At 43.0% G+C, this 13,874-nt stretch overlaps 17 non-coding genes across 17 annotated transcripts; 8 read left to right on the top strand and 9 right to left on the bottom strand.

The window, feature by feature from the left end:
• Window positions 1-676: 676 nt before the first annotated feature.
• Window positions 677-786, bottom strand: TRNAL-CAA (transfer RNA leucine (anticodon CAA)). Its single transcript has 2 exons — window positions 749-786; window positions 677-722 (listed from the first exon to the last, which is right to left on the bottom strand). It is a non-coding gene; the product is annotated as a tRNA-Leu (tRNA).
• Window positions 787-1,064: 278 nt separating this feature from the next.
• Window positions 1,065-1,137, top strand: TRNAR-UCG (transfer RNA arginine (anticodon UCG)). The gene has a single exon. It is a non-coding gene; the product is annotated as a tRNA-Arg (tRNA).
• A 1,155-nt stretch (window positions 1,138-2,292) lies between these two features.
• TRNAL-CAA (transfer RNA leucine (anticodon CAA)) lies at window positions 2,293-2,402 on the bottom strand. Its single transcript has 2 exons — window positions 2,365-2,402; window positions 2,293-2,338 (listed from the first exon to the last, which is right to left on the bottom strand). It is a non-coding gene; the product is annotated as a tRNA-Leu (tRNA).
• Window positions 2,403-2,679: 277 nt separating this feature from the next.
• Window positions 2,680-2,752, top strand: TRNAR-UCG (transfer RNA arginine (anticodon UCG)). Its single transcript has one exon. It is a non-coding gene; the product is annotated as a tRNA-Arg (tRNA).
• A 1,154-nt stretch (window positions 2,753-3,906) lies between these two features.
• Window positions 3,907-4,016, bottom strand: TRNAL-CAA (transfer RNA leucine (anticodon CAA)). The gene is made up of 2 exons: window positions 3,979-4,016; window positions 3,907-3,952 (listed from the first exon to the last, which is right to left on the bottom strand). It is a non-coding gene; the product is annotated as a tRNA-Leu (tRNA).
• Window positions 4,017-4,293: 277 nt separating this feature from the next.
• TRNAR-UCG (transfer RNA arginine (anticodon UCG)) lies at window positions 4,294-4,366 on the top strand. The gene has a single exon. It is a non-coding gene; the product is annotated as a tRNA-Arg (tRNA).
• A 1,154-nt stretch (window positions 4,367-5,520) lies between these two features.
• Window positions 5,521-5,630, bottom strand: TRNAL-CAA (transfer RNA leucine (anticodon CAA)). Its single transcript has 2 exons — window positions 5,593-5,630; window positions 5,521-5,566 (listed from the first exon to the last, which is right to left on the bottom strand). It is a non-coding gene; the product is annotated as a tRNA-Leu (tRNA).
• A 277-nt stretch (window positions 5,631-5,907) lies between these two features.
• Window positions 5,908-5,980, top strand: TRNAR-UCG (transfer RNA arginine (anticodon UCG)). The gene has a single exon. It is a non-coding gene; the product is annotated as a tRNA-Arg (tRNA).
• A 1,154-nt stretch (window positions 5,981-7,134) lies between these two features.
• Window positions 7,135-7,244, bottom strand: TRNAL-CAA (transfer RNA leucine (anticodon CAA)). The gene is made up of 2 exons: window positions 7,207-7,244; window positions 7,135-7,180 (listed from the first exon to the last, which is right to left on the bottom strand). It is a non-coding gene; the product is annotated as a tRNA-Leu (tRNA).
• A 278-nt stretch (window positions 7,245-7,522) lies between these two features.
• Window positions 7,523-7,595, top strand: TRNAR-UCG (transfer RNA arginine (anticodon UCG)). Its single transcript has one exon. It is a non-coding gene; the product is annotated as a tRNA-Arg (tRNA).
• Window positions 7,596-8,749: 1,154 nt separating this feature from the next.
• Window positions 8,750-8,859, bottom strand: TRNAL-CAA (transfer RNA leucine (anticodon CAA)). Its single transcript has 2 exons — window positions 8,822-8,859; window positions 8,750-8,795 (listed from the first exon to the last, which is right to left on the bottom strand). It is a non-coding gene; the product is annotated as a tRNA-Leu (tRNA).
• Window positions 8,860-9,137: 278 nt separating this feature from the next.
• On the top strand, window positions 9,138-9,210 carry TRNAR-UCG (transfer RNA arginine (anticodon UCG)). Its single transcript has one exon. It is a non-coding gene; the product is annotated as a tRNA-Arg (tRNA).
• A 1,154-nt stretch (window positions 9,211-10,364) lies between these two features.
• Window positions 10,365-10,474, bottom strand: TRNAL-CAA (transfer RNA leucine (anticodon CAA)). The gene is made up of 2 exons: window positions 10,437-10,474; window positions 10,365-10,410 (listed from the first exon to the last, which is right to left on the bottom strand). It is a non-coding gene; the product is annotated as a tRNA-Leu (tRNA).
• A 278-nt stretch (window positions 10,475-10,752) lies between these two features.
• TRNAR-UCG (transfer RNA arginine (anticodon UCG)) lies at window positions 10,753-10,825 on the top strand. Its single transcript has one exon. It is a non-coding gene; the product is annotated as a tRNA-Arg (tRNA).
• A 1,154-nt stretch (window positions 10,826-11,979) lies between these two features.
• TRNAL-CAA (transfer RNA leucine (anticodon CAA)) lies at window positions 11,980-12,089 on the bottom strand. Its single transcript has 2 exons — window positions 12,052-12,089; window positions 11,980-12,025 (listed from the first exon to the last, which is right to left on the bottom strand). It is a non-coding gene; the product is annotated as a tRNA-Leu (tRNA).
• A 277-nt stretch (window positions 12,090-12,366) lies between these two features.
• On the top strand, window positions 12,367-12,439 carry TRNAR-UCG (transfer RNA arginine (anticodon UCG)). The gene has a single exon. It is a non-coding gene; the product is annotated as a tRNA-Arg (tRNA).
• A 1,155-nt stretch (window positions 12,440-13,594) lies between these two features.
• Window positions 13,595-13,704, bottom strand: TRNAL-CAA (transfer RNA leucine (anticodon CAA)). The gene is made up of 2 exons: window positions 13,667-13,704; window positions 13,595-13,640 (listed from the first exon to the last, which is right to left on the bottom strand). It is a non-coding gene; the product is annotated as a tRNA-Leu (tRNA).
• Between the last annotated feature and the right edge of the window lie 170 nt (window positions 13,705-13,874).

The following is a 13,874-nucleotide window of genomic DNA, read 5'->3' as shown; positions in this document are numbered from 1 at the left end:
CAGCATGTCAAGTGGCACGATGCGATTCCTTCTTGTTGCAAGCTCAACAATTTCAAAAGGTTGCCTCGGTTCCCAATTTATATGAAGAGTTCTTGCCTGAAATTTGGAAAGTATGTCTGTCATTTCCTCTGAAAAGATATGATCCACACCGCAAATGGAACACTGCAATTGGTTTTCTTGCAACCTGAACTCTTTTCAAGGAAGGGTCCGTTGAAATTACAACAAATGAGTCTTGTCAGAAGAGGGAATAACCCCACCTCTTTCACCAAAGGTCAGAACATACAGGGAAGACCTGTAAGTTATTGCCAAAACCTATCTCCTGAGTTCGGTCTCCTTACATATTTGTCACTTTACCTGTACACTAACCTTTTAAGATTTAGCAAAACAAATTGCCTCCAAAGCTTCTGATCCTGATGAAGTGAACTAGAAGAGAAGATGAGCTAACCCATATGACTGTAGGTGTGCCAAAGGGGATGGAATTTGTCAGTTTGTAAAACGTGTGTTAGAAAGCTTGTAGAAAAAAGTCGGCCTTGTTCCTTTTCTGCGAGATTTTCCAAAAGTCCATGTGAGGTTGCTGTTGAGAAGGCCCTTTGAAGAGCCTAGTAAATGAAAAGACCCAAGAGCTTGTTTTGGCAGGCCTGACCAATGTGCCATGATGGACAAAGTGAAAAAGCTCTGTCAGAAGTGGGATTTGAACCCACGCCTCCATTCGGAGACCAGAAGGCCCATGAGAAGGGAAGAGAAGCCTCTTGAGTCTGGCGCCTTAGACCACTCGGCCATCCTGACAAGCGGTGTACTATGTACCCATGCAGCTGGCACAATGACTATACTTAACAGAGAAGAGACAACCACAAACTTAGCCTAGAAGACTTCATGAACACTGCAAGGCATGTTTTTTTTTTCTGAAAACACTCATCAAACTGCCATTTTGGATCACTGCAATACCTTAGACAGCAATGTCATGTGCCTGCTCTAACAAATGAAATCCTTTGTGCTCCTTGAGCGTCTTTTCCTATGCGGTGGCTGTTTCCAGTGGAAAATGGTTTCTTCATAAAGAGGCATGAGACCGCGTGGCCTAATGGATAAGGCGTCTGACTTCGGATCAGAAGATTGAGGGTTCGAGTCCCTTCGTGGTCGTTGAGCTCTGTTCTTGTCACTTCTGTAGAGTATTTGCTCCTCTTGTTGTAAATGTCCTCGGAGACTTTGCAAAAGCCTGTGCTTCCTCACTCATGCTTATCATTCAATCCCTGCCCTTGACTGTTTACAGCTACAAAGGTGGCTGCTTTTGCTGAGCTTTCACCACAATGTCAATGACGCTAACTCTTTTCTTACAACTTGTGCAAGTCCCAGCAAAGTTTTTACATCAACCTCAAATAAACACTGCTAGTCCACACTGGGATTCTAACCTTTGCCTTACTTTGAACCCAATACCCTGATGGACCTTGGAAGAAACTCTAAGTAAACTATATGACCCAGGGTTCAAACATTCATGGTGGCATCTCCCTTTCTGCTAAGCATTTTGTTTACTAACATGAGAAAATTAATTTCCTATATGATTTAGGAAATCCTTGTCTGCAATTCTGCTGTAAGCCAGAACTTTTACAAAGGTGCAGACACAGCATGTCAAGTAGCACGATGCGATTCCTTCTTGTTGCAAGCTCAACAATTTCAAAAGGTTGCCTCGGTTCCCAATTTATATGAAGAGTTCTTGCCTGAAATTTGGAAAGTATGTCTGTCATTTTCTCTGAAAAGATATGATCCACACCGCAAATGGAACACTGCAATTGGTTTTCTTGCAACCTGAACTCTTTTCAAGGAAGGGTCCGTTGAAATTTCAACAAATGAGTCTTGTCAGAAGAGGGAATAACCCCACCTCTTTCACCAAAGGTCAGAACATACAGGGAAGACCTGTAAGTTATTGCCAAAACCTATCTCCTGAGTTCGGTCTCCTTACATATTTGTCACTTTACCTGTACACTAACCTTTTAAGATTTAGCAAAACAAATTGCCTCCAAAGCTTCTGATCCTGATGAAGTGAACTAGAAGAGAAGATGAGCTAACCCATATGACTGTAGGTGTGCCAAAGGGGATGGAATTTGTCAGTTTGTAAAACGTGTGTTAGAAAGCTTGTAGAAAAAAGTCGGCCTTGTTCCTTTTCTGCGAGATTTTCCAAAAGTCCATGTGAGGTTGCTGTTGAGAAGGCCCTTTGAAGAGCCTAGTAAATGAAAAGACCCAAGAGCTTGTTTTGGCAGGCCTGACCAATGTGCCATGATGGACAAAGTGAAAAAGCTCTGTCAGAAGTGGGATTTGAACCCACGCCTCCAATCGGAGACCAGAAGGCCCATGAGAAGGGAAGAGAAGCCTCTTGAGTCTGGCGCCTTAGACCACTCGGCCATCCTGACAAGCGGTGTACTATGTACCCATGCAGCTGGCACAATGACTATACTTAACAGAGAAGAGACAACCACAAACTTAGCCTAGAAGACTTCATGAACACTGCAAGGCATGTTTTTTTCTCTGAAAACACTCATCAAACTGCCATTTTGGATCACTGCAATACCTTAGACTGCAATGTCATGTGCCTGCTCTAACAAATGAAATCCTTTGTGCTCCTTCAGCGTCTTTTCCTATGCGGTGGCTGTTTCCAGTGGAAAATGGATTCTTCATAAAGAGGCATGAGACCGCGTGGCCTAATGGATAAGGCGTCTGACTTCGGATCAGAAGATTGAGGGTTCGAGTCGCTTCGTGGTCGTTGAGTTCTGTTCTTGTCACTTCTGTAGAGTATTTGCTCCTCTTGTTGTAAATGTCCTCGGAGACTTTGCAAAAGCCTGTGCTTCCTCACTCATGCTTATCATTCAATCCCTGCCCTTGACTGTTTACAGCTACAAAGGTGGCTGCTTTTGCTGAGCTTTCACCACAATGTCAATGACGCTAACTCTTTTCTTACAACTTGTGCAAGTCCCAGCAAAGTTTTTACATCAACCTCAAATAAACACTGCTAGTCCACACTGGGATTCTAACCTTTGCCTTACTTTGAACCCAATACCCTGATGGACCTTGGAAGAAACTCTAAGTAAACTATATGACCCAGGGTTCAAACATTCATGGTGGCATCTCCCTTTCTGCTAAGCATTTTGTTTACTAACATGAGAAAATTAATTTCCTATATGATTTAGGAAATCCTTGTCTGCAATTCTGCTGTAAGCCAGACTTTTACAAAGGTGCAGACACAGCATGTCAAGTAGCACGATGCGATTCCTTCTTGTTGCAAGCTCAACAATTTCAAAAGGTTGCCTCGGTTCCCAATTTATATGAAGAGTTCTTGCCTGAAATTTGGAAAGTATGTCTGTCATTTCCTCTGAAAAGATATGATCCACACCGCAAATGGAACACTGCAATTGGTTTTCTTGCAACCTGAACTCTTTTCAAGGAAGGGTCCGTTGAAATTTCAACAAATGAGTCTTGTCAGAAGAGGGAATAACCCCACCTCTTTCACCAAAGGTCAGAAAATACAGGGAAGACCTGTAAGTTATTGCCAAAACCTATCTCCTGAGTTCGGTCTCCTTACATATTTGTCACTTTACCTGTACACTAACCTTTTAAGATTTAGCAAAACAAATTGCCTCCAAAGCTTCTGATCCTGATGAAGTGAACTAGAAGAGAAGATGAGCTAACCCATATGACTGTAGGTGTGCCAAAGGGGATGGAATTTGTCAGTTTGTAAAACGTGTGTTAGAAAGCTTGTAGAAAAAAGTCGGCCTTGTTCCTTTTCTGCGAGATTTTCCAAAAGTCCATGTGAGGTTGCTGTTGAGAAGGCCCTTTGAAGAGCCTAGTAAATGAAAAGACCCAAGAGCTTGTTTTGGCAGGCCTGACCAATGTGCCATGATGGACAAAGTGAAAAAGCTCTGTCAGAAGTGGGATTTGAACCCACGCCTCCAATCGGAGACCAGAAGGCCCATGAGAAGGGAAGAGAAGCCTCTTGAGTCTGGCGCCTTAGACCACTCGGCCATCCTGACAAGCGGTGTACTATGTACCCATGCAGCTGGCACAATGACTATACTTAACAGAGAAGAGACAACCACAAACTTAGCCTAGAAGACTTCATGAACACTGCAAGGCATGTTTTTTTCTCTGAAAACACTCATCAAACTGCCATTTTGGATCACTGCAATACCTTAGACTGCAATGTCATGTGCCTGCTCTAACAAATGAAATCCTTTGTGCTCCTTCAGCGTCTTTTCCTATGCGGTGGCTGTTTCCAGTGGAAAATGGATTCTTCATAAAGAGGCATGAGACCGCGTGGCCTAATGGATAAGGCGTCTGACTTCGGATCAGAAGATTGAGGGTTCGAGTCGCTTCGTGGTCGTTGAGTTCTGTTCTTGTCACTTCTGTAGAGTATTTGCTCCTCTTGTTGTAAATGTCCTCGGAGACTTTGCAAAAGCCTGTGCTTCCTCACTCATGCTTATCATTCAATCCCTGCCCTTGACTGTTTACAGCTACAAAGGTGGCTGCTTTTGCTGAGCTTTCACCACAATGTCAATGACGCTAACTCTTTTCTTACAACTTGTGCAAGTCCCAGCAAAGTTTTTACATCAACCTCAAATAAACACTGCTAGTCCACACTGGGATTCTAACCTTTGCCTTACTTTGAACCCAATACCCTGATGGACCTTGGAAGAAACTCTAAGTAAACTATATGACCCAGGGTTCAAACATTCATGGTGGCATCTCCCTTTCTGCTAAGCATTTTGTTTACTAACATGAGAAAATTAATTTCCTATATGATTTAGGAAATCCTTGTCTGCAATTCTGCTGTAAGCCAGACTTTTACAAAGGTGCAGACACAGCATGTCAAGTAGCACGATGCGATTCCTTCTTGTTGCAAGCTCAACAATTTCAAAAGGTTGCCTCGGTTCCCAATTTATATGAAGAGTTCTTGCCTGAAATTTGGAAAGTATGTCTGTCATTTCCTCTGAAAAGATATGATCCACACCGCAAATGGAACACTGCAATTGGTTTTCTTGCAACCTGAACTCTTTTCAAGGAAGGGTCCGTTGAAATTTCAACAAATGAGTCTTGTCAGAAGAGGGAATAACCCCACCTCTTTCACCAAAGGTCAGAACATACAGGGAAGACCTGTAAGTTATTGCCAAAACCTATCTCCTGAGTTCGGTCTCCTTACATATTTGTCACTTTACCTGTACACTAACCTTTTAAGATTTAGCAAAACAAATTGCCTCCAAAGCTTCTGATCCTGATGAAGTGAACTAGAAGAGAAGATGAGCTAACCCATATGACTGTAGGTGTGCCAAAGGGGATGGAATTTGTCAGTTTGTAAAACGTGTGTTAGAAAGCTTGTAGAAAAAAGTCGGCCTTGTTCCTTTTCTGCGAGATTTTCCAAAAGTCCATGTGAGGTTGCTGTTGAGAAGGCCCTTTGAAGAGCCTAGTAAATGAAAAGACCCAAGAGCTTGTTTTGGCAGGCCTGACCAATGTGCCATGATGGACAAAGTGAAAAAGCTCTGTCAGAAGTGGGATTTGAACCCACGCCTCCAATCGGAGACCAGAAGGCCCATGAGAAGGGAAGAGAAGCCTCTTGAGTCTGGCGCCTTAGACCACTCGGCCATCCTGACAAGCGGTGTACTATGTACCCATGCAGCTGGCACAATGACTATACTTAACAGAGAAGAGACAACCACAAACTTAGCCTAGAAGACTTCATGAACACTGCAAGGCATGTTTTTTTCTCTGAAAACACTCATCAAACTGCCATTTTGGATCACTGCAATACCTTAGACTGCAATGTCATGTGCCTGCTCTAACAAATGAAATCCTTTGTGCTCCTTCAGCGTCTTTTCCTATGCGGTGGCTGTTTCCAGTGGAAAATGGATTCTTCATAAAGAGGCATGAGACCGCGTGGCCTAATGGATAAGGCGTCTGACTTCGGATCAGAAGATTGAGGGTTCGAGTCGCTTCGTGGTCGTTGAGTTCTGTTCTTGTCACTTCTGTAGAGTATTTGCTCCTCTTGTTGTAAATGTCCTCGGAGACTTTGCAAAAGCCTGTGCTTCCTCACTCATGCTTATCATTCAATCCCTGCCCTTGACTGTTTACAGCTACAAAGGTGGCTGCTTTTGCTGAGCTTTCACCACAATGTCAATGACGCTAACTCTTTTCTTACAACTTGTGCAAGTCCCAGCAAAGTTTTTACATCAACCTCAAATAAACACTGCTAGTCCACACTGGGATTCTAACCTTTGCCTTACTTTGAACCCAATACCCTGATGGACCTTGGAAGAAACTCTAAGTAAACTATATGACCCAGGGTTCAAACATTCATGGTGGCATCTCCCTTTCTGCTAAGCATTTTGTTTACTAACATGAGAAAATTAATTTCCTATATGATTTAGGAAATCCTTGTCTGCAATTCTGCTGTAAGCCAGACTTTTACAAAGGTGCAGACACAGCATGTCAAGTAGCACGATGCGATTCCTTCTTGTTGCAAGCTCAACAATTTCAAAAGGTTGCCTCGGTTCCCAATTTATATGAAGAGTTCTTGCCTGAAATTTGGAAAGTATGTCTGTCATTTCCTCTGAAAAGATATGATCCACACCGCAAATGGAACACTGCAATTGGTTTTCTTGCAACCTGAACTCTTTTCAAGGAAGGGTCCGTTGAAATTTCAACAAATGAGTCTTGTCAGAAGAGGGAATAACCCCACCTCTTTCACCAAAGGTCAGAACATACAGGGAAGACCTGTAAGTTATTGCCAAAACCTATCTCCTGAGTTCGGTCTCCTTACATATTTGTCACTTTACCTGTACACTAACCTTTTAAGATTTAGCAAAACAAATTGCCTCCAAAGCTTCTGATCCTGATGAAGTGAACTAGAAGAGAAGATGAGCTAACCCATATGACTGTAGGTGTGCCAAAGGGGATGGAATTTGTCAGTTTGTAAAACGTGTGTTAGAAAGCTTGTAGAAAAAAGTCGGCCTTGTTCCTTTTCTGCGAGATTTTCCAAAAGTCCATGTGAGGTTGCTGTTGAGAAGGCCCTTTGAAGAGCCTAGTAAATGAAAAGACCCAAGAGCTTGTTTTGGCAGGCCTGACCAATGTGCCATGATGGACAAAGTGAAAAAGCTCTGTCAGAAGTGGGATTTGAACCCACGCCTCCATTTGGAGACCAGAAGGCCCATGAGAAGGGAAGAGAAGCCTCTTGAGTCTGGCGCCTTAGACCACTCGGCCATCCTGACAAGCGGTGTACTATGTACCCATGCAGCTGGCACAATGACTATACTTAACAGAGAAGAGACAACCACAAACTTAGCCTAGAAGACTTCATGAACACTGCAAGGCATGTTTTTTTTTTCTGAAAACACTCATCAAACTGCCATTTTGGATCACTGCAATACCTTAGACAGCAATGTCATGTGCCTGCTCTAACAAATGAAATCCTTTGTGCTCCTTGAGCGTCTTTTCCTATGCGGTGGCTGTTTCCAGTGGAAAATGGTTTCTTCATAAAGAGGCATGAGACCGCGTGGCCTAATGGATAAGGCGTCTGACTTCGGATCAGAAGATTGAGGGTTCGAGTCCCTTCGTGGTCGTTGAGCTCTGTTCTTGTCACTTCTGTAGAGTATTTGCTCCTCTTGTTGTAAATGTCCTCGGAGACTTTGCAAAAGCCTGTGCTTCCTCACTCATGCTTATCATTCAATCCCTGCCCTTGACTGTTTACAGCTACAAAGGTGGCTGCTTTTGCTGAGCTTTCACCACAATGTCAATGACGCTAACTCTTTTCTTACAACTTGTGCAAGTCCCAGCAAAGTTTTTACATCAACCTCAAATAAACACTGCTAGTCCACACTGGGATTCTAACCTTTGCCTTACTTTGAACCCAATACCCTGATGGACCTTGGAAGAGACTCTAAGTAAACTATATGACCCAGGGTTCAAACATTCATGGTGGCATCTCCCTTTCTGCTAAGCATTTTGTTTACTAACATGAGAAAATTAATTTCCTATATGATTTAGGAAATCCTTGTCTGCAATTCTGCTGTAAGCCAGACTTTTACAAAGGTGCAGACACAGCATGTCAAGTGGCACGATGCGATTCCTTCTTGTTGCAAGCTCAACAATTTCAAAAGGTTGCCTCGGTTCCCAATTTATATGAAGAGTTCTTGCCTGAAATTTGGAAAGTATGTCTGTCATTTCCTCTGAAAAGATATGATCCACACCGCAAATGGAACACTGCAATTGGTTTTCTTGCAACCTGAACTCTTTTCAAGGAAGGGTCCGTTGAAATTTCAACAAATGAGTCTTGTCAGAAGAGGGAATAACCCCACCTCTTTCACCAAAGGTCAGAACATACAGGGAAGACCTGTAAGTTATTGCCAAAACCTATCTCCTGAGTTCGGTCTCCTTACATATTTGTCACTTTACCTGTACACTAACCTTTTAAGATTTAGCAAAACAAATTGCCTCCAAAGCTTCTGATCCTGATGAAGTGAACTAGAAGAGAAGATGAGCTAACCCATATGACTGTAGGTGTGCCAAAGGGGATGGAATTTGTCAGTTTGTAAAACGTGTGTTAGAAAGCTTGTAGAAAAAAGTCGGCCTTGTTCCTTTTCTGCGAGATTTTCCAAAAGTCCATGTGAGGTTGCTGTTGAGAAGGCCCTTTGAAGAGCCTAGTAAATGAAAAGACCCAAGAGCTTGTTTTGGCAGGCCTGACCAATGTGCCATGATGGACAAAGTGAAAAAGCTCTGTCAGAAGTGGGATTTGAACCCACACCTCCATTCGGAGACCAGAAGGCCCATGAGAAGGGAAGAGAAGCCTCTTGAGTCTGGCGCCTTAGACCACTCGGCCATCCTGACAAGCGGTGTACTATGTACCCATGCAGCTGGCACAATGACTATACTTAACAGAGAAGAGACAACCACAAACTTAGCCTAGAAGACTTCATGAACACTGCAAGGCATGTTTTTTTTTTCTGAAAACACTCATCAAACTGCCATTTTGGATCACTGCAATACCTTAGACAGCAATGTCATGTGCCTGCTCTAACAAATGAAATCCTTTGTGCTCCTTGAGCGTCTTTTCCTATGCGGTGGCTGTTTCCAGTGGAAAATGGTTTCTTCATAAAGAGGCATGAGACCGCGTGGCCTAATGGATAAGGCGTCTGACTTCGGATCAGAAGATTGAGGGTTCGAGTCCCTTCGTGGTCGTTGAGCTCTGTTCTTGTCACTTCTGTAGAGTATTTGCTCCTCTTGTTGTAAATGTCCTCGGAGACTTTGCAAAAGCCTGTGCTTCCTCACTCATGCTTATCATTCAATCCCTGCCCTTGACTGTTTACAGCTACAAAGGTGGCTGCTTTTGCTGAGCTTTCACCACAATGTCAATGACGCTAACTCTTTTCTTACAACTTGTGCAAGTCCCAGCAAAGTTTTTACATCAACCTCAAATAAACACTGCTAGTCCACACTGGGATTCTAACCTTTGCCTTACTTTGAACCCAATACCCTGATGGACCTTGGAAGAGACTCTAAGTAAACTATATGACCCAGGGTTCAAACATTCATGGTGGCATCTCCCTTTCTGCTAAGCATTTTGTTTACTAACATGAGAAAATTAATTTCCTATATGATTTAGGAAATCCTTGTCTGCAATTCTGCTGTAAGCCAGACTTTTACAAAGGTGCAGACACAGCATGTCAAGTGGCACGATGCGATTCCTTCTTGTTGCAAGCTCAACAATTTCAAAAGGTTGCCTCGGTTCCCAATTTATATGAAGAGTTCTTGCCTGAAATTTGGAAAGTATGTCTGTCATTTCCTCTGAAAAGATATGATCCACACCGCAAATGGAACACTGCAATTGGTTTTCTTGCAACCTGAACTCTTTTCAAGAAAGGGTCCGTTGAAATTACAACAAATGAGTCTTGTCAGAAGAGGGAATAACCCCACCTCTTTCACCAAAGGTCAGAACATACAGGGAAGACCTGTAAGTTATTGCCAAAACCTATCTCCTGAGTTCGGTCTCCTTACATATTTGTCACTTTACCTGTACACTAACCTTTTAAGATTTAGCAAAACAAATTGCCTCCAAAGCTTCTGATCCTGATGAAGTGAACTAGAAGAGAAGATGAGCTAACCCATATGACTGTAGGTGTGCCAAAGGGGATGGAATTTGTCAGTTTGTAAAACGTGTGTTAGAAAGCTTGTAGAAAAAAGTCGGCCTTGTTCCTTTTCTGCGAGATTTTCCAAAAGTCCATGTGAGGTTGCTGTTGAGAAGGCCCTTTGAAGAGCCTAGTAAATGAAAAGACCCAAGAGCTTGTTTTGGCAGGCCTGACCAATGTGCCATGATGGACAAAGTGAAAAAGCTCTGTCAGAAGTGGGATTTGAACCCACGCCTCCATTTGGAGACCAGAAGGCCCATGAGAAGGGAAGAGAAGCCTCTTGAGTCTGGCGCCTTAGACCACTCGGCCATCCTGACAAGCGGTGTACTATGTACCCATGCAGCTGGCACAATGACTATACTTAACAGAGAAGAGACAACCACAAACTTAGCCTAGAAGACTTCATGAACACTGCAAGGCATGTTTTTTTTTTCTGAAAACACTCATCAAACTGCCATTTTGGATCACTGCAATACCTTAGACAGCAATGTCATGTGCCTGCTCTAACAAATGAAATCCTTTGTGCTCCTTGAGCGTCTTTTCCTATGCGGTGGCTGTTTCCAGTGGAAAATGGTTTCTTCATAAAGAGGCATGAGACCGCGTGGCCTAATGGATAAGGCGTCTGACTTCGGATCAGAAGATTGAGGGTTCGAGTCCCTTCGTGGTCGTTGAGCTCTGTTCTTGTCACTTCTGTAGAGTATTTGCTCCTCTTGTTGTAAATGTCCTCGGAGACTTTGCAAAAGCCTGTGCTTCCTCACTCATGCTTATCATTCAATCCCTGCCCTTGACTGTTTACAGCTACAAAGGTGGCTGCTTTTGCTGAGCTTTCACCACAATGTCAATGACGCTAACTCTTTTCTTACAACTTGTGCAAGTCCCAGCAAAGTTTTTACATCAACCTCAAATAAACACTGCTAGTCCACACTGGGATTCTAACCTTTGCCTTACTTTGAACCCAATACCCTGATGGACCTTGGAAGAGACTCTAAGTAAACTATATGACCCAGGGTTCAAACATTCATGGTGGCATCTCCCTTTCTGCTAAGCATTTTGTTTACTAACATGAGAAAATTAATTTCCTATATGATTTAGGAAATCCTTGTCTGCAATTCTGCTGTAAGCCAGACTTTTACAAAGGTGCAGACACAGCATGTCAAGTGGCACGATGCGATTCCTTCTTGTTGCAAGCTCAACAATTTCAAAAGGTTGCCTCGGTTCCCAATTTATATGAAGAGTTCTTGCCTGAAATTTGGAAAGTATGTCTGTCATTTCCTCTGAAAAGATATGATCCACACCGCAAATGGAACACTGCAATTGGTTTTCTTGCAACCTGAACTCTTTTCAAGGAAGGGTCCGTTGAAATTACAACAAATGAGTCTTGTCAGAAGAGGGAATAACCCCACCTCTTTCACCAAAGGTCAGAACATACAGGGAAGACCTGTAAGTTATTGCCAAAACCTATCTCCTGAGTTCGGTCTCCTTACATATTTGTCACTTTACCTGTACACTAACCTTTTAAGATTTAGCAAAACAAATTGCCTCCAAAGCTTCTGATCCTGATGAAGTGAACTAGAAGAGAAGATGAGCTAACCCATATGACTGTAGGTGTGCCAAAGGGGATGGAATTTGTCAGTTTGTAAAACGTGTGTTAGAAAGCTTGTAGAAAAAAGTCTGCCTTGTTCCTTTTCTGCGAGATTTTCCAAAAGTCCATGTGAGGTTGCTGTTGAGAAGGCCCTTTGAAGAGCCTAGTAAATGAAAAGACCCAAGAGCTTGTTTTGGCAGGCCTGACCAATGTGCCATGATGGACAAAGTGAAAAAGCTCTGTCAGAAGTGGGATTTGAACCCACGCCTCCAATCGGAGACCAGAAGGCCCATGAGAAGGGAAGAGAAGCCTCTTGAGTCTGGCGCCTTAGACCACTCGGCCATCCTGACAAGCGGTGTACTATGTACCCATGCAGCTGGCACAATGACTATACTTAACAGAGAAGAGACAACCACAAACTTAGCCTAGAAGACTTCATGAACACTGCAAGGCATGTTTTTTTCTCTGAAAACACTCATCAAACTGCCATTTTGGATCACTGCAATACCTTAGACTGCAATGTCATGTGCCTGCTCTAACAAATGAAATCCTTTGTGCTCCTTGAGCGTCTTTTCCTATGCGGTGGCTGTTTCCAGTGGAAAATGGTTTCTTCATAAAGAGACATGAGACCGCGTGGCCTATTGGATAAGGCGTCTGACTTCGGATCAGAAGATTGAGGGTTCGAGTCCCTTCGTGGTCGTTGAGCTCTGTTCTTGTCACTTCTGTAGAGTATTTGCTCCTCTTGTTGTAAATGTCCTCGGAGACTTTGCAAAAGCCTGTGCTTCCTCACTCATGCTTATCATTCAATCCCTGCCCTTGACTGTTTACAGCTACAAAGGTGGCTGCTTTTGCTGAGCTTTCACCACAATGTCAATGACGCTAACTCTTTTCTTACAACTTGTGCAAGTCCCAGCAAAGTTTTTACATCAACCTCAAATAAACACTGCTAGTCCACACTGGGATTCTAACCTTTGCCTTACTTTGAACCCAATACCCTGATGGACCTTGGAAGAAACTCTAAGTAAACTATATGACCCAGGGTTCAAACATTCATGGTGGCATCTCCCTTTCTGCTAAGCATTTTGTTTACTAACATGAGAAAATTAATTTCCTATATGATTTAGGAAATCCTTGTCTGCAATTCTGCTGTAAGCCAGAACTTTTACAAAGGTGCAGACACAGCATGTCAAGTAGCACGATGCGATTCCTTCTTGTTGCAAGCTCAACAATTTCAAAAGGTTGCCTCGGTTCCCAATTTATATGAAGAGTTCTTGCCTGAAATTTGGAAAGTATGTCTGTCATTTTCTCTGAAAAGATATGATCCACACCGCAAATGGAACACTGCAATTGGTTTTCTTGCAACCTGAACTCTTTTCAAGGAAGGGTCCGTTGAAATTTCAACAAATGAGTCTTGTCAGAAGAGGGAATAACCCCACCTCTTTCACCAAAGGTCAGAACATACAGGGAAGACCTGTAAGTTATTGCCAAAACCTATCTCCTGAGTTCGGTCTCCTTACATATTTGTCACTTTACCTGTACACTAACCTTTTAAGATTTAGCAAAACAAATTGCCTCCAAAGCTTCTGATCCTGATGAAGTGAACTAGAAGAGAAGATGAGCTAACCCATATGACTGTAGGTGTGCCAAAGGGGATGGAATTTGTCAGTTTGTAAAACGTGTGTTAGAAAGCTTGTAGAAAAAAGTCGGCCTTGTTCCTTTTCTGCGAGATTTTCCAAAAGTCCATGTGAGGTTGCTGTTGAGAAGGCCCTTTGAAGAGCCTAGTAAATGAAAAGACCCAAGAGCTTGTTTTGGCAGGCCTGACCAATGTGCCATGATGGACAAAGTGAAAAAGCTCTGTCAGAAGTGGGATTTGAACCCACGCCTCCAATCGGAGACCAGAAGGCCCATGAGAAGGGAAGAGAAGCCTCTTGAGTCTGGCGCCTTAGACCACTCGGCCATCCTGACAAGCGGTGTACTATGTACCCATGCAGCTGGCACAATGACTATACTTAACAGAGAAGAGACAACCACAAACTTAGCCTAGAAGACTTCATGAACACTGCAAGGCATGTTTTTTTCTCTGAAAACACTCATCAAACTGCCATTTTGGATCACTGCAATACCTTAGACTGCAA

Source organism: Hyperolius riggenbachi, chromosome 8 (genome assembly GCF_040937935.1).
Source record: "Hyperolius riggenbachi isolate aHypRig1 chromosome 8, aHypRig1.pri, whole genome shotgun sequence".
NCBI classification, from domain to species: domain Eukaryota; kingdom Metazoa; phylum Chordata; class Amphibia; order Anura; family Hyperoliidae; genus Hyperolius; species Hyperolius riggenbachi.
This window is presented reverse-complemented; position numbering and strand designations above follow the sequence as displayed.